At 34.5% G+C, this 24,338-nt stretch overlaps 1 long non-coding RNA gene across 6 annotated transcripts in view; it reads right to left on the minus strand.

The window, feature by feature from the left end:
* LOC129049578 (uncharacterized) overlaps positions 1–23,322 on the minus strand; it is a 41,153-nt gene extending 17,831 nt beyond the window's left edge. Inside the window, exons 1-7 of one of the 6 annotated variants that reach the window (XR_008512787.2) lie at positions 23,204–23,322; positions 22,776–22,839; positions 22,267–22,398; positions 21,196–21,393; positions 18,021–18,081; positions 16,230–16,327; positions 211–301 (exon numbers count right to left, since the gene is read on the minus strand). This is a non-coding gene — a long non-coding RNA (uncharacterized LOC129049578). Of the gene's footprint in view, positions 1–210; positions 302–14,685; positions 15,061–16,229; positions 16,328–18,020; positions 18,082–21,195; positions 21,394–22,266; positions 22,399–22,775; positions 22,843–23,203 lie in introns of those variants that run through there. The other 5 variants (XR_010136806.1, XR_008512788.2, XR_008512789.2 and 2 more) reach the window with 5 other exon arrangements.
* Between the last annotated feature and the right edge of the window lie 1,016 nt (positions 23,323–24,338).

Raw genomic sequence — 24,338 nt, forward strand, 5'->3', positions numbered from 1 at the left:
GAGATAAAGGTCCAATTTCATTCTTCTAAATGTAGATATCCAATTATCCCAACAACACTTTTTTAAAAGACTGTCCTGTTCTTATTGTATGTTGTTGGCTCCTTTGTCAAAAATCATTTCTGGGCTCTCTATTCTGTTGGTTTATGTGTCTATTTTTATTACAGTACCATGCAGTTTTAATTACATTAGTTTTGTAGTACACAGACATACCTTGGACATATTGCAGGTTTGGATCCAGATCACAGCATCAAAGCAGATATCACAGTAGGAAAGGCAAATGCATTTCTTGGTTTCTGAGTGCCTATAAAAGTTATATTTAAACTATAATCTCTCAAGCATGCAACAGCATTATGTCTTTAAAAAAGTACAATATAAAAAATACTTTATTGCTAAAAAATGCAGACACAGAGACTTGAAATGAGCACATGTTGTTGGAAAAATGGTGTTGATAGACTTGATCAATGCAATGTTGCCACAAACCTTCAATTTGTAAAAAAATGCAATATCCACAAATTGCAATAAAGTGAAGTATAAAAAACAAACAAACAAGTTATGTCTGTAGCTCGAAATCAGATAGTGTGACACCTTTAGCTTTGTTCTTTTTGTTCACGACTACCTTGGCTATTCATGGATTTTGTGGTTCTATACATATTTTAGGATGCGTTTTTCTATTTCTATTAAGAAAAATGAAATTTAGGGATTGCATTGACACTATGCTCTATGGACTGCTTTGAGTAGTACGGAAATTTTCACAATATTAATTCTCCCGGTACATGAACACAGGTTATTTTTTCTTTTATTTATGCTCTTTTCAATTTATTCTATTAATTTTTATAGGTTTAAGTTTACTTGTTTTTTTACCTCCTTGGTTAAATCTATTCCTAAATGTTTAATTTTTTGTAATTTTTACATGTGGATTTTTTGAATTGTTCATTATTAGAGTATAGAAACACGACTGATTTCGGAGTGTCAATTTGTATCTTGTAACTTCATTGCATTCATTTATTAGTTCTAACAGGGTTTTTTGGTAAAGTCTAGGATTTTCTATATATATGACAATGTTGACAATAAACAACAACAATTTCACTTCTTTTTTTTTCCTAGTTGAATGCTTTTTATTTATTTCTCTTGCTAATTACTCTGGCAAGAACTTTCACTACTACATTGAAGAGAAGCAATAGGCATCCTTTTTGAATTAAGAAAAGGAAAATAAGTACCTGTTTCTTAATTCAGAACTTAGAGAAAAGGATTTTAATTTTTCATCATTCAGTATAATATTAGCTGTGGGCTTTTCATGTATGGTATTTACTGTGTTGAAGTATATTCCTTTTCTAGCTAATTTGATGAGAGTTTTTATTATAAAAGGATGTTGAATTTTGTCAAATGCTTTTCTGTATCTAATGAAATTATCATATGGCTTTTGTTCTTCATTCTGTTAATATGCTGTATCATATTTATTGATTTTTGTATGTTGAATGATTTTTGCATCCCAGGGATAAATCAAACTTGATTATGGTGCATAAATCCTTTTAAAATGTTGTTGGATTTGCTTTGTTAGTGCTTTGTTGAAGTTCATCAAGGCTATTGGCCTGTAATTTTCTTTTCTTGTAGTGTCCTTGTCTGGCTTTCATATACAAGTAATGTTGGCTTCCTAAAAATTGTGTAGAATTAGTCCCTCCTCTTCTATTTTTTGGCATAGTTTGAGGAGAATTAGTATTAATGTTTCCTTAAATGTTTGGTAGAATTCAGCAGTGAAACCATATGGTCCTGGGCTTTTCTTTAATTGGAAACTGTTTATTACTGATTGAATTTCCACATTCATTATTGGTCTGTTCAAATGTTCTCTTTCTTCATGCTTCAGTCTTGGTAGGTTTTCCCTGTTTAGGAATTCATCCATTTCTTCTAGGTTATCTAATTTACTGACATGTAATTATTCAGAGTAATATTTTATTACCCTTTGTATTTCTATAGTATCAATTGTAATGTCTACTCTTTCATTTCTAATTTTCTTTTCTTCTCCCTTTTTTCCCTAATCTAGCCAATGGTTTGTCAACTTTATCTTTTGAAAAATTCAATTCAGTTTCATTGATCTTTTCACTTTTTTTCTTGTCTCTATTTTACTTATTTATGATCTGATCTTTGTAACTTCCTTCTGCTAACTTTGGGCTTAGTTTATTCTTTTTCTAGTTCCTCAAGGAGTAACTGTAAGTTGCTTGAGATTTTTATTCCCTTTTGATGTAGGTATTAACTGCTAAAAACTTCCCTCTCAGACCCACTTTTGCTGTGTCCCATAAGTTTGGGTATAATGTGTTTTTATTTTCATTTGTCTTAAAATATATGTAAATTTCCCCTTTAATTTCTTCATTGACCCATTTGTTGTTCAGGAATATATTGTCTAATTTCCATGTGTTTGTGAATTTTCCAAAATTCCTTCTGTTATTGATTTCCAGTTTTCTACCATTGTGGTCAGAAAAAATACTTGATACAATTTCAGCCTTTTAAAATTTGCTAATAGTTGTTTTGTGCTCTAACATATAATCTGTCCTGGAGAATGTTTCATGTATGTTGGAGAAGACTGTGTATTCTGTTGCTATTGAATAAAATGTTCTGTATATGTCCATTATCACTTGATGAAAAGTGTTCAAGTCCAGTGTTTTCTTATTAGTTTTTGGTCTTGATGATCTATCCATTATTAAAAATGGAGTATTGAAGTAACCTACTACGATTATATTGCAATCTATTTCTCCCTTCAGATCCTTTAATGTTTATTTCATATATTTAGCTGCCCCCAATGTTGAGTGCATATATATTTACTGCTTTATCATTATATAGTGTTCTTGTCTCTTTTTTTTTGCTTTTTTGTTTTTTTGTTTTTTTTTTTTTTTTTTGAGACCGAGTCTCACTCTGTTGCCCAGGCTGGAGTGCAGTGGCATGATCTCAGCTCTCTGCAAGCTCTGCCTCCCGGGTTCATGCCGTTCTCCTGCCTCAGCCTGCTGAGTAGCTGAGACTAGAGGCACTTGCCACCATGCCCGGCTAACTTTTTGTATTTTTAGTAGAAATGGGGTTTCACCATGTTAGCCAGGATGGTCTCAATCTCCTGACCTCATGATCCCCCTTGCCTTGGCCTCCCAAAGTGCTGGGATTACAGGTGTGAGCCACCGCTCCCAGCCTATAGTTTTCTTGTCTCTTTTTACAATTTTTGACTTAATGACCATTTCGTCTGAATAAGTATAGCTACTTCTGCTCTCTTTTGGTTTACATTTGCATGGAGTATCTTTTCTATCCCTTCGCTTTCAGTCTCTGTGTGTCCTTAAAAGTGAGATGAATTTCTTGTAGGCAGCATATAGCTGAGTCTTGTTGTTCATTTATTACATCTCTTCATTAGATAATTTTATAATGGGATATATATATAGTTTCATAGATAATAATACTATCATTTATATAAATATTGACATGATAATTATTTATATTGATATTTACATGAGAAATATTTGTTGTTTAAGCCATCCAATCTACAGAATTTTGTTATGGCAGCCGGAATTGATGAAGAAAGTTTTTGATACTGACAAATAGGTTGCTGCTATAACCAATACGAAATAATGTGGAAGCAGCTTTAAAGGTGATTCTGGTCAGGACTCACAAAGAAAAAAAGCAGGGCCATAGAGAATGATTCCATCTTCTTAAATAATACATAAATAGTTATGTGTATAGTCTGTTGGAAGAAATGTAGGCACTAAAGGGTATTCTGATGAAGCCTCATGTAGAAATGGGAAACATTTTATTAGACAATAGAGAAAAAGCAATTTTTATTATCAATAAAGGAGGGCTGTCAAACTACTTAGATCCTACAGGACAGGGCTATAAAGCCATTTATCTGTAAACTTGTGATATTCTTCAAGAAAAGGGAAGAATGGCTCTCATGATGATTCATGAATTATCAAGGCCACCATCTCAGTTGCAACATGCTGGACAGCCTCCAATCAGAACCATAGGAATGGGGCCATGTGGAGTTGACTGTGTATGTCTCCTGCCTGGCACATAATTATTATTTATATTAATGTCGGTATTCTGTACCAATATTATATTTTCCTGGCTACAGTGCTCACAGTCTTTTTTCTTCACATTTTTATATAGACCATTGTATTAGTCTGTTCTCACACTGCTGATAAAGACATATTCAGCACAGGGTAATTTATAAAGAAAAGAGGTTTAACAGATGCACAGTTCCACATGGCTGGGGAGGCCTCACAATCATAGTGGAAGGCAAAGGAGAAGCAAAGGCACATCTTACATGGCAGCAGACAAGAGAGCTTGTGCAGGGAACTCCCATTTTTAAAACCATCACATCTCATGAGACTTATACATTACCACCAGACCAGTATGGGGGAAACTGCCCCCATGATTCAATTATCTCCACCTGACCTCACCGTTGACATGTGGGGATTATTACAATTCAAGGTGAGATTTGGGTGGGGACACAGCCAAACCATACCAACCATTGACTACAGAATTAATAATTAAGGCTCACCTTATAAATATTAACTATTATAAAGCACTTTATATTATTATCAGTAGAGACAGGCAATCTAGTTGAACAAAAATTTGGCACAATGAAACCATCTTCTTTTCAGTCCTATCCTTAGCATTAATTTTCTATGTGATCTTCAGTTGGGCTCTGTGATCTCTGTCTTGGGTTTTTCATGAGGATAATAATACTTAATCTATATGCTTCCTAGGAGTGTTGTGAACAAAATAACCCTGGTAGCGTAATTTGGAAATGTGGCAAATGATAAAATGTAACATACATTATTGCTGGCATAATTTTAATAGTTAAATAAATTTGATTATTTGAATAATAACAGAAAAACAAATATAGCTGCCTCTCTGCTGGATATGCAATTAAATTTGTTGTGAGCATCTGAGAGTGTTTTTGCCCTTTTGGTACTTTGAAATTTATTTCATATCTTAAAAATATTTAGAGCAGAAACTATTTTAAAAATTATTATTCATTATTTAAGAATTTAAGTTCTGAAGGTAATGTTTTAACTTTAACCTCAGGAAAACCTATTTATAATTGTTTGTCTCGACCTGCTAATGTCATTCAAGGTGCAAAGAATGAGCTGTGAGTTTGATCTTACATTAATCATAAGAAAATTACCTTGACATTTAAAGAGAAAGAAAACATTTTATGGGATTTGAGAGGAGCACTTAAAATATTGAAATGTCTCCTTGATAAAAAACAAAATGTTCTTCTTTTGTCTTTTGAAAAAGCCCACATTCCTCTCCATATGTCAACATATGTCAACATATCCTACACAGATTGGGGTAAAGTAGCCCATAATTCTGCAGATTATCAATGGATTTTGCTGTGAACTCAAGCCATTATTTATCTTGAGGGATAGACAAGTAGGAAGTAATTTTCAAAATGGTCTGCTTTGAGAATGAGGAAATTAAGCTGCTTTGAGGAAAAATGTAGATGAATCAACCTTTTTAAAGTGGAGTTAATTCACTTTAATGGGATTATAAATTTTGGGGGTGACTGACAGATATATTTATCATCCTCACACAGTGTTTCCTACGGTGTAAGCCTTAGAGGAGTTCAAGTGGGAGGTAGATATTGTGATGAAGACAGGTGTCGGAAATGGTCTGAAAATCCATATGCATGCCAACATGCAGAATAGTTCGTTTTTCAAGTTCGTGCTGATATGTATGTATATATGTTACTTTAAATATATATTAATTGTATTCTATAAAATATATATGAAATACAAATTCATTTGGCATTTGTCATTATTGGTTTTCTTAATCTGTGGCTACTAAAATCACTAACAGCAGCTGAAGGCCTACTTTAAGTTTAATGAAAAACTAATGCTGATCTTAACAACTGAGAGGATGCAATACTTGAGAAAGGCGTTGTCAATATCAATTTGTAAACAAAGATGAAATTATCATTCTTGAAACACATTAGGAAGATTATTCCCTTCAGTCTCCAAATCAGTGTTTTATGTATTTAGTTTTAAAAGGAATAATCATTTACATATTCACTATGTTCACAGATACATAAAAAATGTAAACTAAATGTAAATACATCTATACATAAATGGGACAATATTTTAAAATATTTAAAATACCAATATCAATAATGTTTTGGATGGCAAACTATGTTCTTTTTCAGTTTCCTTTTAGAGTTTCCAATGATTTATATTAAAAAAAAGTTGCTGTTTTAACTAAAAAGAAAAATTTTAAGTAAGCCAAAGCACTCTACACAGCAAAAGCTGAATCTTTTCCCCATTTTGATTATTTTATCTTTCTTTAGATAGCTGTAAGGACTTATACTAATACAATCCAAGCTAAGACTAGAAAATATTCAAATATTTATTTATTGAAGAATATTTATTGAGAAACAAATATCTGAAGCTATGGAGTATTTGGGATTAATTCAAGAATGCAATAATTGTCGTTCATTTACTTGCAGAATTTAAAGCCTAAAAGGATTATGGAAATTACAATTGCAACAAACAATACAATCAGAAAGATAAAATCTAAAACTAAAGGAAAATAATGAGCTATAATAAATATGACAGATATTTGATACTCTCCATGTATAAAGAGTTCATAAACATTGATAACAAAATCACAGAAATTTCTGTCGAAAAATGGCCAGATTCAGGAATAGACAGAAATGTAAGTAATGAATGTGAAAAAAGATGCCAATATTTAACTTTATTTTATGTGACTACAATGAAGCACAAATCTCTCTCTGTGTGTGTCTTTCTCATCTTCTTTCTCTCTCTGTCTTTTTCTTGCCCTCTTTTTCGCTCACTGGTCAAGATAAGGTTGACAAGGCCATGCTGGTTCCCTCACACAAGCTTTCCAGATAGCAATTTTATAATTTTTAAAATATATTAAAATGTTCACTATAATAAAATAATTTTTCTAATGACCAAGTAAAAGTAGTCAGAAATTCAAACCAATATATTCAAGCCAAGACATTAATAATTATTTACACATATATAACACAGGTAATATTATTTTTAAAATTAGTATACTCTTTTCCTATACAGTTTCGTATACTAATCTTCTCCACGTTTTCCAGAGGCATTTATCTGTAGGGATGAGGAGGGTACAGGGGAGGAGGCTTTGAAGGACAGGGCATAAGGATTGTTAGAGCAGAGTTTATTATTTAACTTCTGGTATCCAAAACAGAATTTTTGAAGGTGCAGCAGAAAAATCTTTGTATGCCAGGCTTTGTGAAGGAAAATATAGTTTTCTAAATTCCTTAGGACATATCAAAAGTCAAGCCTCATGGGAACAAAGGGACATTTTGCTACAGACCAGAGAAGAGCTCTCTTCAGCCCATGACTTAGCCATGAGGCAACAGGAGACAAATGACAAGGTCCAGAAGTGATGCTGGTCACACCTTATGGCCCCATACAGACCTTGAGAAACCCAGAATCTCCCCTGTGCCCTGTGAGGTCACACAGAATTAATTACCAGCAGCTGAAGTCTAGAAGGAGGAAGAAGACACAAGTGTCTGGTATGTGGTTTCCAACGACATGTACTAGAGCTTTACCCCAAACTGCCAAGAGACCCTGTCATTCTTTAGTAATCACGAATCACATCCTAGACCAATTCTGTTATTTCACTAAAGAAACTAGGGACGACCCAAAAGATACCATGCAGAGTCGAAGAATTATTTCCCAATTCAGTGAAAAACAGTAAGCCCTGATTACAAATTCTTAGGCCATTGGAAGGCCTTGAAATTGACACTCATCAGTAACATTTATATTTGTTTCCAGGGAGTGATACCACAATCAACAATATTTTCTATCACTATTTTAGGCCACTCCTATTATTGGTTTGGGGATAATTCTTGATTGTATTTAGACCTTTTAGGGATTAGATCTTCATCTAGAGAATTAACTTTTTATTTAAGGCAATATTGAGCAGGTTTCCTTTTTACCTTTTTTTCTTTTTGTAAGCTGTACCAACCAATATTTTGTTTCACAGTAAAATGCAGGCAACCTCACCATGCTCTTTATTTTATGTCATTGTTAACATTCAGGTATGATATACTTGAATACTTACTTTGGATGCATTTTTTTCCTATAACAGCAAGACATGATTCAGACACTTTACATTGTCCTCTCCAACAAAGATGTTAGTAATTCTTAATTTGGAATTTAAATACCAGTATTTTAGTGTATGATGCTACAAGACTCTTCAATCATGAATGTGTATATTGCTGTTAGATAATAATGTTCAAATCTGCATTTGATTTCACAATTATATTACTCAAGCAGAACATATGCTTCCACATAAGTATATTGTATCCTAAAAACACATGAACTCATTCAAGTTCACCCAAAATTGCAGTATCATAATAAATTGACCAAAATGTTAAAATTTCATAAAGGGATAATGATGGAAAAGCCCATTTTAACTTCTGATATGCCAACACTACTTTAGAGAGTATTTCTTATGCTAGTAAGTACTATACTTATCATCATGGTGCACAGGCTCTCTATTTTTATAAAAATCTTTGTATCTGTTAATGTCTTTGTTATTTGATAATATTTATATATAAAGAAACAAACACTGGCAAAATATAAAATTTGATACCACTAATTATTATTAGGGTTACTAGATGTAAGTTTTCATCTATTCATAAGGTAAACCAAAGATGTGTCTTTAAATGATGAATTTGCCCCATTTCAGGAAAGAGGTGGACAGTAGAGTCTGTCCAAACATAGATTAATACCTGATGATTACAGAGCCCTTAGCCTTCTGCCTTGAGGGGTGGACCTCATCTCCTCAAATTCACGCTCTGATTAAAAGGAAGATAAATGAAAACTATGTTCTTTTTTCTTTCCTGCCCATTTCTAAACAGACATACACATCTAAATTCCATTTACTTATCTTATGTAAGTTCTCAGACCTACCATGCCCACAACATATTGCCATCTTTCTTTCAGTCTGTGCAGTAGCTCAGACCCAGTATAAAGAATGCACGAGATTGTTCTGTCTCAAAATTAATTAGAAAAGATGAGACTCAAAAACTTTCACTGAGGAATAAGCCAGAAAGAACTTGGATAAGAGAGAAGTCTCAGGGGGTCCTAATTAGGAAAGTTGGGATGGGTAAGAAATAGCTTGCTCTGTTTTTACATATGAAAAAGTTCTGGATTAGGAAGAGCCTAGGGACTTTGAATCAGAATACACAGGGTTTTATTCCAGTGCTGACACTGAGAGGTGTGTCGTCTCTGGCATGACTTGTAACCTCTCATTAATAGAGATATCTGACTCACAAGTTTTCAGGATTCCCTCAGACGATTAGCATAACAGGATTTTATGAAATAGGATGTAGTACATTAGTGTAAGTCGTCATTAAGTTAGAAAAGTTATGGCTCAATATTCATAGTGGGTGGCTTATTTGCTTAGGTAATACTTTGGAGATAACTTGAAATTGCCTATTATTACATTTTATTTTTGATAAATATATTCCTGTATGTGTTCCTCTCCTCTGAGTTCATAGGAAATGATTGATTGTACAAGTCAATTCACTTAACATTGTTGACTGCTTACTGTATGTCAGGCATTTCACTAAAAAAAAAAAAAGAAAAAAGAATTTTTCTAGGTAATACAATAATTCTAATCTTTTTCTCTATTTTACACATAAGAAACTGTGGCTTGGAGCAGTGAAGCTCAGGGTACTATTTTTATATATTAAAATGGTGTGTTTTCCCCTCATATATTTCTTGTTGCTCAGTAACTTTTTCTCTATTCATCCACAGTTAGTATATTTTATGCCCAACGCCTCAGGGATTTAAGACACCATAGAATTTTGTAATTTCTGATAAAAAAAATTTCCATTTGTTTCTCAAAGTGTAGTCTAACTATAAACTGTACTAAATATTATGTTGAACTCTTACAACATAAGAAAGCTTTACAAATATCTTACATTATTTTATTTAATCCTCTGAAAAACACTGGGAGCTATATGCTGTAATTATACATATTCTATAGATATCTTCCCTGTGACATTTTATAAAAATCTTACAAAGACCTGAAATCCATATCTCTCTCAGGTCACTTGGATATTAAGAAATAGAGTAAGGTTTCAAACCTTTCTAACCAGCCTCACAACAAATGACATTGGAGACTAGAGGGAGTCTTCTCCTCTATAATCAAGCCTTTTAAATGAACATAATTAAGGGTTAAAGATGAAAAAACTCAGCATACTTGGAGATCCAGTGGTGAACTTGTGCACTTGTAATGTGGTTAGACCCTGGAGAAATTGCAAGAGCCCAGAGTTCCCTAAGCATGCTATCAAGCGGAGGAGAAAAAATGTTAATTTGGTACTTCTAGGCAGATGGCCAAAATTTAACTTGTTGACATCATCCATTTGCTCTAGCATTTCAAGTAAAAAACAGTATGATTTTTGCTGATCCAAAGGAAAATGTAGAGCTGGTATAACATGCCACAATTCTGCTAAGTTTCTGAGCTCCGGGAGAGAACAGGATTTACCAAAACTTCATAGTACCTCTAAGGTGGGGAGAGGCAAAGGTGGGAATGGCAGAACAAATAAGAGGTGTGGGAGGGGCAGAACCAATCTGAGATTCCCGCAGCAGTGACCTGAATGTACAGAAATCAGAAAACACAATAGAACAACTCCAAAGACAGAGTTTCTTTTTGTTGTTTTGTTTTGTTTGTTTTGAGACAGGGTCTCACTCTGTAGCCCCTACTGGAGTGCAGTGGCGCGATCTCAGCTCATCACAACCTCCGCCTCCCAGGCTCAAGCAATTCTCCTGCCTCAGCCTCCCTAGTAGCTGGGATTGCAAGCACAAGCCACCATACTTGGCTAATTTTTGTATTTTTAGTAGAAATGGGGTTTCACCACGTTGGCCAGGCTGATCTTGAACTCCTGACCTCAAATGATCCACCCGCATCAGCCTCCCAAAGTGCTGAGATTATGGGCATGAGCCACCATGCCTGGCCAGACAGGGTTTTCATGATGCTATTGAAGCTAGTTTCAGGGCTCCTAACTTGTCTAAATTCCTCCAAGCACATGAGATGTGTTGAAATTAGCCCATTATTTTCCAATATCCTATAACTGAAGAATATGTGGCAAAAATATAATGCACGTGTTTAAAGTGCACATCAAGTTCAGTGAATCTTGGCAAATGTGTATCTTCCGATAATCGCCAATCCAATCCTATGAAGCTATAGATCATGCCCATCACCCCAGTTAGTTCCATGGTGACCTCATCTAGTACCTCCTACACTCAGAGGCAGATACCTTTCCTATTGGTTCTTGTTTTTTCTAGATTGTTTTGACTATGCTATATGTATGCGTTTCCATATAAATTTTAGTATCACCTTGATAATTTCTTCAAAAAGACTTTTACTTGGCAGGAATGAAACTCTACATTTTGTCTCCTTAGTAGTCAGTGCCTGCCGATATTTCTACTTGGCTCTGTCAGCCTTCAAGCTCTTGCTTTTTCTGAGAAGCTTGAAAGCCTAGCTCCATGTATGGACAGTTAAAAAAACAGCCAAGAGTCTGAGAAGAGTTTGTGTGCAGATTTTTGACTCCCTCATTTGTAACTCCCTCTTCTCTAATTTTTTTTTTCTCAATTTCTAGTTGCTGTTGACCTTGAACTCTGGCCTCCGGCTTCTTATTCCATTATGACTCCACGATTTGCTTGAGCGCTATTTTATGGGCACTGTCTGGAAGGAAAAAAGGTGGGTAGATCTAGGTTTCATACAATCTCTCTTTCTTTCTTTCTTTCTCTTTCTTTCTTTCTTTCTCTCTTTCTTTCTCTCTCTCTCTCCCTCCCTCCCTTTCTTTCTTTCTTTCTTTCTTTTCTTTTTCTTCTTTCTTTCTTTCCTGTTTCATTCTTTTTTTTTTCTTGGAGAGGAAAAGGGTCTCACTATGTTGCCCAGACTGACCTCAAACGTCTGGCCTCAAGCAATCTTCCCACCTCAGCCTCCTAAGGAGGCTGGTCCACCACTTCACCCAGTCTTTTTCTTCTTTCAAGCATCATATATCTTTTGGTTTCTGCCTGGTTTGGGTCACCCTACAGTGTCTTCGAACAGTTACTTTTTTTAAAAAAAATAATATGTCTGAAAAGCATAATTGTCTTTGGAAGAAGCTTTAATTTTCTATATGATATCCAAATATTTCCAGAAGCTAGACCTGTCATCTACTTTTTACAAATTCACAGAAATATTTTAGCTGCAATCTGTTAAGAACACTGTCTTTTTCCACACTGACTTCCTCTCTACCACACCTCCACTTGAGTAGGGTGGTATTAGAGTGGTTGCAGGCATTTTAGAGACCTGGCAAAGGGAGTGAAATTGGCAATAGTTAGAATTCACTGGCATATATTTAGGTGATTCTTAAGTATACTATATTCTTGCTAGCCTCCTGTGAGTGAAGGACTTTCAGGAATAATTTTACTACCCACTTCACTTTCTTAGCTGGTATAATAACCTGAGTGTATAGTGCCAGAGATTACCTAGCAATGGAAGTATATGGGTAGTGGAAATAAGATTTGAAATGTGCAGAACCATAAGATATTCCATGAGATATCATCTCTGTCAGATTTTCTCTTCTAGTTGTACTTGATGGTGCAGTATATATACTTATTAATGTCAAACATAAAGATAGATCTATAAGAATCATCATACAGAATTTACCAGAACCCCTTTATCTGTAGGTGACAAACCTTTAGAACTATAATGAACGGTGAATTTTTCTTCATGTGAAATCATATTTTGTGATCACAATTATCAATAAAAAATATTAAAATTCAAGAGGGAAACACAAGTTACCTATTTCCTCTGCAATAATTATATTTTAAAAATACTTGCTTTAAAAAGATAATGGGTTCCATTAAAACTGAGTCAAAATTGTAAATAACAAGAAGTTTCACAGAATGAGTTGTTATTTCTCTGGAATTTATGGTATTCAAGCTGATGTTGATCAGCTTTTTGACAGTTGTAAACTGTAATGGTATATTTCTGCATTCTAAATATATATTTTCCTTTATATCTAATTTTATGTTCATAATTCTGTCTTATTTTAATTAAACCCTCCACTGAATGTGCAGTAATCAGTAGTTACAAAACCTGGATTCACTCCTGGATGACATAAATTTCAGTCTGTCTGCGTATGCAGTTGATATGATATGACAGCTGAAGATCCTCTCTCCCCCAAGCCTCTTACCTTGATACCACATAGATCTTCAGTGCTCAGAAATAACCATGAAAAACCTGCATTGCCAGGCACAGTGACTTATACCTGTAATCCCAGCACATTGGGAGGCAAAGGTAGGAGAATTGATTGCTTGAGGCCAGGAGTACAAGACCAGCCTGGACAATATAGAGCAACCTATCTCTACAAAAGAAAAAAAAAATTAGCTGGGCATAGTCGCATGTGTCTATAGTCCCTGCTGCTAGGGGGGCAGAGATGGGAGGATCCTTTGAACCCAGGAGTTCCAGACTACAGTGAGTTGTGATCAGACCACTACCCTGCAGTGTGGGTGACAGAGCAAGACTCTGTCTCAAGAAAAAAACAAACAAAAAACCCTGCATTAACAGAGTTTGGTTTTTAACATCCCATGGAATATTTATCATAAAAGAAATTAAATTTAATTATAAAAAAGTAAACTTATACTTGCTTTTGGACCTGAGATAAGTACTCATTACAGAGGCTTAATGTCCACAAAACTAGTCAATAGTGGAGCCGAGTTTCACATTTAAGTCTTTGAATTTCACAGAGTCTTTAATATGGGAATAATAAAAATATAGATGTTGTGCCAACTACATTTGCCATCTATGTGTATTCCTGAAGTTCTTTTGAACATAAGAATATATACATGTGAAAATTCATAGTCTTGTGAGAGAAGATACATTTGAGAAATGAAATTATATTCTTTATTTTTTGTTTTATATAGCAAATATTTATATGATATACAAGCGACCTTTATGAGTTTTTTAGAAATGTTAGTAATATAATCTTTGTAACAATTTGATGAGAAAGGTATTGTTGTTTTATTTTCTTTTGCAGTGTCAGGAACTATGAAGCATTGGAGATTTTACCTTGCTTTCTAGTTAGCCTGCCCAGTTTCATAGATGCTGACAGAAAACACAAACGTGAAGGGTCAGAGACAGAAGACTTCATTACTAATGGTACGGCAGCTGCAAGAACTTCATGTTCACCTCAGTTTCACTTCCTCTCCCCAACCCAAGTCCCATGAGGGAGATGGTTAGGCAGGGGCCAGGCAAACACTGTACAGAGGGGGTTTGGATCAAAAATAAGTAGCACCAAGCTCCATAAAACCTGTCTTACTAGATTGGTGCAAAAGTTACATCAAAAGTAATGGCAAAAACCACAATGACTTTTGTGACTGCAATCAAACCTGCCCAAAGGTTTGGGAGGGAGGGAGGGAGTCATTAATCTATATTGTTCTAATCAGGAAACAAATCTGCCTTATGACCCACAGGGAGACCCTGTCGCTATTTTGCAAGACTGTTTGCTTTCTAAATATCCTTGAAAAGTTACCAAGACAAAATCTGTCACTAGACGTGTGAGGGTGCCATGAAGAATTGTCCCTTAACATACAGATGAGGAAACAGAAGTTAGGTAAGTTTTCCATGGTGCGATGCCTCCATTAGTAAGTGGTAGAACTGGGATTACAAACCTGGAAAGGCAGGCTCCAGAGCCCATATTCTTAAGCACTACTCCTCCTTCTTTGTAGTACCTCTCCAAGTGTGAGTAGGTGCATCACTGAAGGCTGAACTGATTAATGAACTTGACTTTCTGTTAGGTGTCAGGTACTAAAGGGCTTTTCTGGGGAGGGGGTTGGAGTAAAGGGTTCCCAAGGGAGATATCCTAAGCCTCCTTGTAAATCAGTAGGAATCTGTCGCCTAAATACATCTAGGAGATTTTCTCTTTTATTAATCAAAATCCCAACAGATAGGGCTGCATCAGACTTATCTTCTTCTCTACCTAGGAGCACAGTCTTCACAAAACTATTTTTCACACAAATAGTGTTGATTCTGCAAATAACACAAAGCAACAGACTCATAAAATCTTGTACTAAAAGGGGTCACTGGCTGTCCTTATAAATTAACAAGTGAACAACCTAAGGCCTAAAGCAGTTGAATGAAATGCTCACAGCCATACATTTAGTAAGGAACAAAATCAGCATAAGAGAACTTCTGCTTTTTAACTTTAGTTCTGTGTGCTTTCCACCATACGGTGAAAATGAGCCTCAGACTTCTACATCTTATGCTGTTTTCTGTCCCTGAACTGTTTGAAAAACCATATCACAAGTCTTGTTAAGCACTAAGGAGCAACCCAAGAAAAAAATTAGAACTTGATAGATTTTTTTTTTAATCTAAGGACTAAGAATATAAAAGCCCAGATCTAATTAATGGATTTTTAAATATCTCTAAGTTTTAACTGTACTCAAATTACTCACCAAGACAAGAAACATTTTCTGGATCTAGTAAAGCAATTACAGAAACAAATACTCTCTCTTTAGTAAAAGGAAAAAGTCCCAGGAAGAAGTCCTATTTATGTTTATTTCCCTTGAGGCTTTTTTTTTTCCTCTGGAAATGAGTTTTAAGGAGAAATGAAATTTTGGGACTGGATGACTCAATTATGTAAATGCACTAATTATATATATGGAACAGATCCTATTTCATATGTTTTCTTTTTTCTTCTTCTCCTTCTAACTAGAAGAAGTGTTTTTAGATATATGTGTTGTCCAGGGTTCCAAGGGGGTGAATGTTCTACATATGTGCAACATTTAGAAATACAGTTCCATTAACTGTGTCCTCGATAGCTCTTCTATGTATGGTTATTTCATAATAGGTAATATAATTTTAGTATCAGTGAGATGCATTACTGAAAGTTTCCACAGACCTTCCACCTAATTTGAAAACACTACACTATTATAGTCTCGTAAGTAGATTATTAGGTTTAAGTTTATGCTAGAGGAAGTTTAAAAGCTGATATTCTTCCTCTACAGGATCATGACCATCACTGTTCCTTAAAAACCAAATGTGCTGGCTGGGCGCGGTGGCTCATGCCTGTAATCCCAGCACTTTGGGAGACCAAGGCGAGTAGATCACCTGAGGTTGGGAGTTCGAGACTAGTCTGACGAACATGGAGAAACCCTGTCTCTACTAAAAATAAATTAGCCGGGCGTGGTGGCGCATACCTGTAATCCCAGCTACTCAGGAGGCTGAGGCAGGAGAATCGCTTGAACCTGGGAGGCAGAGGTTGCGTTGAGCTGAGATCGCACCATTGCACTCCAGCCTGGGCAACAAGAGTGAAACTCCATCTCAAAAAAACAAAGCAAAACAAAAACAAAAACAAAAAACCAAATGTGCTGCGCTGTTGGTAAATTAATACCACTGTTTGAAGTATCATTTTTTAAATCAGGATACACTTGTGTATATATAACTATATCATATCTAGATATTGATATATATCATAAATCTATATCATATCTAGATATATATCACATCTCTACCTCATATGTATGATATAGATATATATCATATACATATGATAAGGCAGAACAGTAATGCCACTATATGGTTATTTTTGAAGTACATAGTTTATATTTTAAAAGAATAGAAATACTCTTCTGAAAGAACATTTGAAAGAACCCCTGGGACTCGTTTCAAACATTATTGTAAAGCAGATGAAATCGGTTTTCAAGGATCTTTGTCTCAGTTCCTCCCTGCTCTTTATTCAATGGGCCCATGCTCTTCCATTCATATTTTTCATTTCCTAAATTGAAACTTCCTCTAAGTTTCCTAATTGAATACGTTATAGCCAACTCATACTTCAAGAATATGCATCACAGGAAGTTTTTATTTTGAAGGAGGGATAAAAAGCTATAAAAAGCTTTAAATTGAAAGGATTAAGGTCCAATATTTGCCTGTCCTGCAGGCCAAAATGTCCACCCCTTCATGTTCTGCGAAAAGATTAGATAATGTTGGAAATTAAAAGTTTTCACTTCAAGCTTTGATATAGTGTCAAATGACTTGGTTGGTTGTGGTCGACTTGGCACCATTGATAGACTTTTCAAAATCTAACTGCTTTTCTTAGAATTCCTCCCTTGTACTACTAATGGTAATTTGCTGATAAAAGGGGCCCATGAGAGATTTGCAAGATGGAAGTGAAACAGATGCCAGGATGTTCAGTGTCAGGGCAGAGGGATGTGGCATGCTGCCAGGGACTTCTGGCCATGGGGTTTGCAGCCTTCCCCAAGCTGTATCATTTCCTTCCTCCACTGCATGATGTCCTGCTATTGGACTAAGCATGCTGTTACAGCGTCTGATTCTGGCTGAAGTCTTCCTGGTTCTTTAGAATTTCAGCTCCCTCACGCTGGTGGAAAGCCTAATTCTACACAAAACTCCTTATTTCCATAATAGTTGTAGTGGTTTTGCTTTTCTAGTCAAATCCAGCCTGCAACAGCTTTCAGAGAAAAATTATAACATTCTTTGCATTAAAAGAATACTGGTTTCATATTTCTAGGTGATAATAATGACTGAGACACATTCTGTAGAAAATATAAGTAATTTTCAAAAGTATGTTTAGCTTTCCACGATTTTGATGTGTAATAAGGAGCAAAACTAAAAACTCTTTTATTTAGATGTTTAATTTTCTTTCCCATAAACATATAAAAATGAAAGGGTATAAATATGTTAAAAGACAGAAAATACTATAAGCTTTCTTTTTTATGCAATGTATACAGATATTTTTATATTTCAAAATTTTATTAGTTCTATAAAACCTTCACATAAAAATGTTTTATTTTCTTACATAATTTGTAGATTTTTTAAAATATAATTACATGGAATTTACAGAATATATTATACTTAGTTTCTAGATTTTTTCTAATGTATTCCTATGTATATTATATATATATGTAAAAAATACTGGATATATCAATATCATCTATTTCTTATTAAGCCAAAGCCAACAAAAATGTTATTACCTCACTAAGTGCTTTCAAACAAGAATTCTAATTTTACATAACATGTCCTCTTTTCATTTTGCTGGAAGGAAAGGATACATAAAGAATTATTAAGTTGTTGATTAAGACTGTCATCACTGGTTAAGTTGAAGTGTGAGTAAGAGAAAATGAAGCAAACTTTATTTACTTCATAAAATATTAATTTAGAAGCTTTCTTACACAGATTTTCTTAAGTATTTTATGCTTACCACCTTTTATCTTGTATCACAGTGTATATGAAGACAAGACAAATTAAGAACTGCATTTTGGAAACCTGTGCCCTTTCCAAAGAAACAGTGCCATTTGCAAAGACCATTTTATAATACATTTATCGGAAACTACCAGGTATCAAGGATTTTCCTATTGTGGCAAACTGTGGGTCAAATTGAGCTTCAAAAAGGGCAGTCAGTGTTGTATTAAAGCTGGCCTTCTTTTGTTGCAATAAAGAATCTTGAAGCATTGTTAAATAAATAAATCCCACGTGCTGCTATTGACCGTGAAGCAAACTAAATAGAGTTCTCCTGATGGGAGAGCACATTATCAAAGTTCAGTACATTAAATTCAGAGCATCCCCCTTGTGCTAAGGATCTAAGGGCACAAACACAAAACTACTCTTTGTGTTAAGTATCTAAGACATCTTCACAAAACAGTGGTTTACCCAATAGACATTTTGCTGAAAGATGAATGTTTGCATGTCAAAATCAATATATTGTTTAATATACCCATTTTCTAAAACCTAAGATAAAGAATACATAACATTTTGTCAAAAATTTTAATTCTACTTTTAATATTTAAAATGTTAGTCAAATTACAAAAATCTTGACAATATGTCATGAAAAATTAAGTTACTTATGCTGCCAGGTTCTGACTCTGCTGTCTACTCTCTAGTATGGCTTTTATACTTGCACATCCAAATAGAAGCTGATTTGCAATTGGCTCATGATTTAGTAATATTTATCTCTAATTTTTTATAAAAGAACATAATTCAAGTGAAAGTTTTTTCAGTAGCATGTTTTCTTGTTCATTGTTTGTTTTCTTTTTTGTTTCCGTTTTATAAAACCAGGTGCTTCTCGCAGTTATGCCTTTGTGAGCTCTCAAAAGCACTTTGTCTTCAACTACTAAAAACATTTGGTGTTTCAGCACTCATTTTCAACAAACTTGATTTAGTCTTTATCTTCCATATACTTAAAACTGTAAGGAATTGTTTTAGAACAAGTTTACTCTTGTTTTAAAAAAAAAATATTTTACACTTAATGTCTTTTTGAGAAATCTGTTGTTATGAAGTTTGATTTGCAAAAACAAAATATGTTGTTGGCATCCCGTATACTTTAACACTTCTTTTTTTTATACTTTCCATGTTCTTCTTTAGACTGCATGGAAAATGATTTACTGTACATATTAGGCGATTTTTAAGATCTTTCTCTTCAAAAAACTTTGGATCCAGTTATTGTTTTAATTTTATTTCTTCCTCAAATAGGTGAAGAATTTTTAGTAGGACTTTCCTTGAAACACTCCCTTGTCTACTTAAGATCATTATAATTTTAAAGTTATTTTAAAAATGTTAGGAATTAGAATATAATACATAAGCACTATAACTATTCATATTTTGCTTAATTTTTATAAACAATTTTTCATATAAAAATATGTTCAGAATAAATTTAGCAGACATTATCTTTTAATTATTTATAATAACTGGCAATCTATTATTCTAATTCTTAAAATATTCTAAAGTTTTTAATAGATATTTTATTACAGTTAATTATGAACAGAACTATAATTAAATATTATATTATTTTATTCAAAATACTTGTTATTACTTTAACAGACTAATAGAATTTCAAAACATAAAGCACATAAAGTGAATTTTTTACTGCAGGGCACATCTATAATTCTTACTTTAAAAAGGTGAATATTTTGTATTCAGGCCTTGTTTTTATTACTGACATTTTACTGATGAGATATGATGGTAGCCTGTGTGCTAACATGATCATTGATCACACACCAGCTCAGGAATGTCAGAAATGACAAGGAAGTTGACATTTCCCTATTTTGTCTTCAAAAGGCTAGGGCTGAAATAGAAGCTAAATGGCAGATTTCAGGTGATTACCATGGCCAGCGGCATACATGGCACATTTTGTTATCCATATACACCTTCCACAAATGATCATAAGTGCTGGCTTTCTGTGTGTAACGTGTTAGTCTATATGCAGGAGTTACAGTAATAAACAAAACAGAGAAAAACACATCCTTCATTCTGCATCTGGGGAAGAAGAGGCAAACAATAAGAAGTAAAGAATTAAATACCTAACATGGTCAGATAAGTGTGAAGAAAAGTCAAGTGGGCTGAGAGACTAGAATGAGAGGTGTTGTTTCAGAAATCATGGTCAGGAAGGTCTCTGAGGAAATGATCACAGAGAAGATGAGGACTTAGTCATATAGGTCTCTCCCGTATCACAGTTATAACTTTGCTAAAGAATGTCTGCCTCTTTTTTGAAGGAGACCCTGAGGGCCCCCAAAGAGATTTTATTTAACTACCCTCTAAATACAATGAAAATCTGTCTGGCTGTTTCACAAAATGTAGACAGATTCGGGTGTTTGTGGCTTAGGCACTATGTTTCATATATTGTGCTTTATATAATCCATTTAAATAAGCATCAAGCTATCGACTTTTTATGTTAGAATTTCTGTACTTAGGCAACTTTGTTAATCTAAGGAAGTAAATTATAAGCTGTCTATTTAAACAAGAATTATTATGATGTGGCCATTTTAGCTTTTAAGGAAACCAAATTACTATGAAGCGATGGGTAATGAATGCTGATTTCCTCTCAGCCCTTAATGAGCCTGTGCAATATTAGGTAAAAACTGGAATAGCAATGTATTTCATTCGCTATGAGAGAAAGAGGACTTCCACATTTTCAAAACCATGAGAAAGACTTTTCTTGCTTATTTCCCACAACCATTTCATCATAAAATTTTCCCCTAACTTGATCATCTCTCACTACCTCCATATCCAATCCATCAATAAATCCAGTCATCTTATTCCTAAACACATTCCAAGTCATTCCAGTTACCCATTACAGAAATTACTTGCATTTCAGCCACCATCATTTTCTTCCTGAACGACTACATTATATTGAGTAGAAGGAGGCTTACTTACCTTTCTGGGACTTGGACTAAAATCTGAGGTTGCAAACGGGAACAGCCTGGAACAAGTAATTACATGTAAGACCAGTGTGTACCATGCTGTCATTGTTTCTCTCTTATTTCCATGCATTTCCTTTATCTTATGGTCACATACATAGCCAAGACCAGATTGAATGTAGTCAGGTGAGTTGAGGGAAGAATCTGCCTAGGGCTTGGAGAAAACACCCACAGGGAAGAAAGACAATGGGTTTCAAAGGCTTGGTGAGTTCTGCGGCAGAAGCATAGCAGGTCCCAAACAGGTGAATGAGTGCAATTACCAGGACAGTTTTGTGGAGCACATGAGCATTGTTTAATAACATGCTGACATTTTTTAAGAAGGGAAACTTAATAGAACAAACTTCAGACTTCACATGGTTTAGAAAGTGGAAACTCTGAAAGTGTTTATAATTTAAATAAAATGTTTATTTCTGTAGTCAAAACGCTAGTGAAATTTGGGGACAGATTTATTAAGCAATATTCTAAATTTAATGTTACTGTAAAGAGCAATCTGGGAATATTTACTTCTTTCCAGCTATTGATAGAAATAGGTCACAATGAGAAATATATTTAAATGGGAGACCAAAGGAATTAGAGTATTCTATCAGTGCCTCTTTCATCTTCACCCACGAGTCTATTTCCTCAACAATTATATCCCAGATGATATGTCACCAGGCTCATTTTCCAGTCCTCTTGATTAAGCCAAGATATAACTCAGTGAGGCACATGGATTGAATTCTTTTATATCATTTGAGAGGAATAGCTTCAATTGGTCTCTCAGAGACCTATCAGCTAAATGAAGTGTCTTAGTGTCCTTGCCATGGGGCAACTAAGGTTTAAACATAATTATAGAAGTTAGGCTTCAGATGTATACAAAATCCTAAAGAATTGGAATAATTTTGCTCTCAAGTATTTGAAAAATTTCATTTGATTATATGTGATTTGTGGTTAAATTCTCTCCAGAATATTACTGCTCATTTTTAAAAAGTCTATTTTAGCATTCAACAGGAGTGCTCAATTAGGGAGGAAAATAATAAACAATAGTTACCTCGGCTATAGATTTTAAACCAAGGATGATGAATCACACAGTTTTAAAGATTGTAAAGTTTAATTTCAGTTGGTGATGAAGTATTACTCTTCAGGCAATTATATTATGCCAATGATACACCATTTTAAATCCCTAAAATAGAAATATCCTCTTTAGCTTGATAAAACAGAATACATCTATATTTCTATAAATATGTTTTTTAAGAAAGGATATATGAAAGTAATAAGGATATTACCATTTGTATTAGACAGGCAAAGGTGTGATAAATTACTTTGTTTTCTAAACACGTGATAGTTTCTCTTCCTATAAACATAGAAACGGATAACCAGGCCAAAACATTTAAAATTTAAATTTTGTGTTTTGAGTTCCATAATCTCTATACTTAGATTACCTTTGAAGTTCAGGTATATATTATAGACTTTTTAATAGGAAAGATATGATAAATTACCCTGAGATTGTATGTGCTTATAATGGCATTATTTCTATCTTGTTGACAGGTCTGTGCTCACCTTTCATAAAAGCGGAGAATGACTGTATGCATTTATCACAACTCCATAAAGTATATAACAGTTTCTACTTTGTTTCAATTAAGGGGGAAAAAACAGACATATAAGTTTAGTAGGAAAAAAAGCCCTCTATGTGTCCATGAATTCTAAGTTAGGGTGTCTGATTTTTATAGGAAAACAATAATAATAATAATAATAAAACAGTTTAACAGTAACAAAGATTCTCAGAGTCTTTTTTTTTAAGATTGTTGCTTAGTAAAAGAATTATAGCTGGAACAGCTGCAGGAAAATCTGGCACAAAGATAGGGCTCTGGTTAAGATATGCTCTATTGCTTTCTAAAACAGAAGGAATCACAGTGGCATAAATGTTCAAAAGATGAGAGGGTAAAGCACCTATATAATAGTCAATAACATAAAATGTCAATTCTTACTCAACCCTATTCAAACAACCACGCATGATTTCTCCTGAAATTACTACCAGGCTTGATGTTTTGTTCATTAGATTCCTATCACCACCTCTACATGGTGTTAAACCAGGGGTGAATAACAGTTGCCCTGCAGCATCATAAAGCGGAACCCCATGCTAACAATCTCTCTGTAACTACAGAGTGAGAACACTGATTAGCTGTGGAGTGTTACTATGAGGGAAACTTAACTGGCAAACAATTTCTCTTCCATTTTCCCAAGTGATTAGAAGAAATAAAAAGTGATGCAGTTTTCACAGGGATTTTGTTGTTTAAAACATACATGAAACTTAGTGTGTCCTTAAAGTTTATGGAAATATTTAAATGCTCTTCTGGGAAGCAAATAGAAGAAAATCTTTAAAAGGAATGCCAAGATTTATTTTGACCTTTAGCTGAAAGCTATTTCCCCAAAGCAATACTTTTGGAATGGAAAAGAAAATAATAATGATACTCCTGAGTTTTAGTTTCTGCTCTGTTCAACTCTACCATAACAGTTATCTATTGCATGTAGAAAAAATTACCACCAAATTTAGAGGTTTAAAACAGCAAACTTTTATAACCTCATCGTGTTTGTGTAAGAGCTATATGGCCACGCTTAGCTGGCTCTGAGTTCCTCATGAGGTTTTAGTTCAGCTGTTAGGCAGGACTGCAGGCATCTCCAGGCTAGTGTGCAGCTGAATAATACTCTTCTTCTAAGCTCAGGCACATGAACAATGGTAGGCCCTGGTTTCTCACCACATAGAATTCTCTGTAGGCTGCCTGAGTGACCTCACAACATGGCAGCTGGTGATGAGAGAGAGAGCTCCAAGAAACACCCTCCACAGCAGCCACAGTCTTTTTGGAACCTGTGCTTAGAAATGACATCCCATCACTTCTTCCATACTTCATTTTTCAAAAGTAAGTCTAGACCACATTCAACAGGAAACAATTACATAAAGGAAAGAATATCTGGAGGCCAAGATCATCGGAGGCCATCTTTGAGACTTCTTACAATGTCTATGTTTCTTTGTTTACTTCTTTTGGCTTAAGAAGAATCAAGTGCGGCCAGGGGCAGTGGCACAGGCCTGTAATCCCAGCCCTTTGGGAGGCTGAGGCAGGTAGA

This window comes from Pongo abelii, chromosome 14 (genome assembly GCF_028885655.2).
Source record: "Pongo abelii isolate AG06213 chromosome 14, NHGRI_mPonAbe1-v2.0_pri, whole genome shotgun sequence".
NCBI classification, from domain to species: domain Eukaryota; kingdom Metazoa; phylum Chordata; class Mammalia; order Primates; family Hominidae; genus Pongo; species Pongo abelii.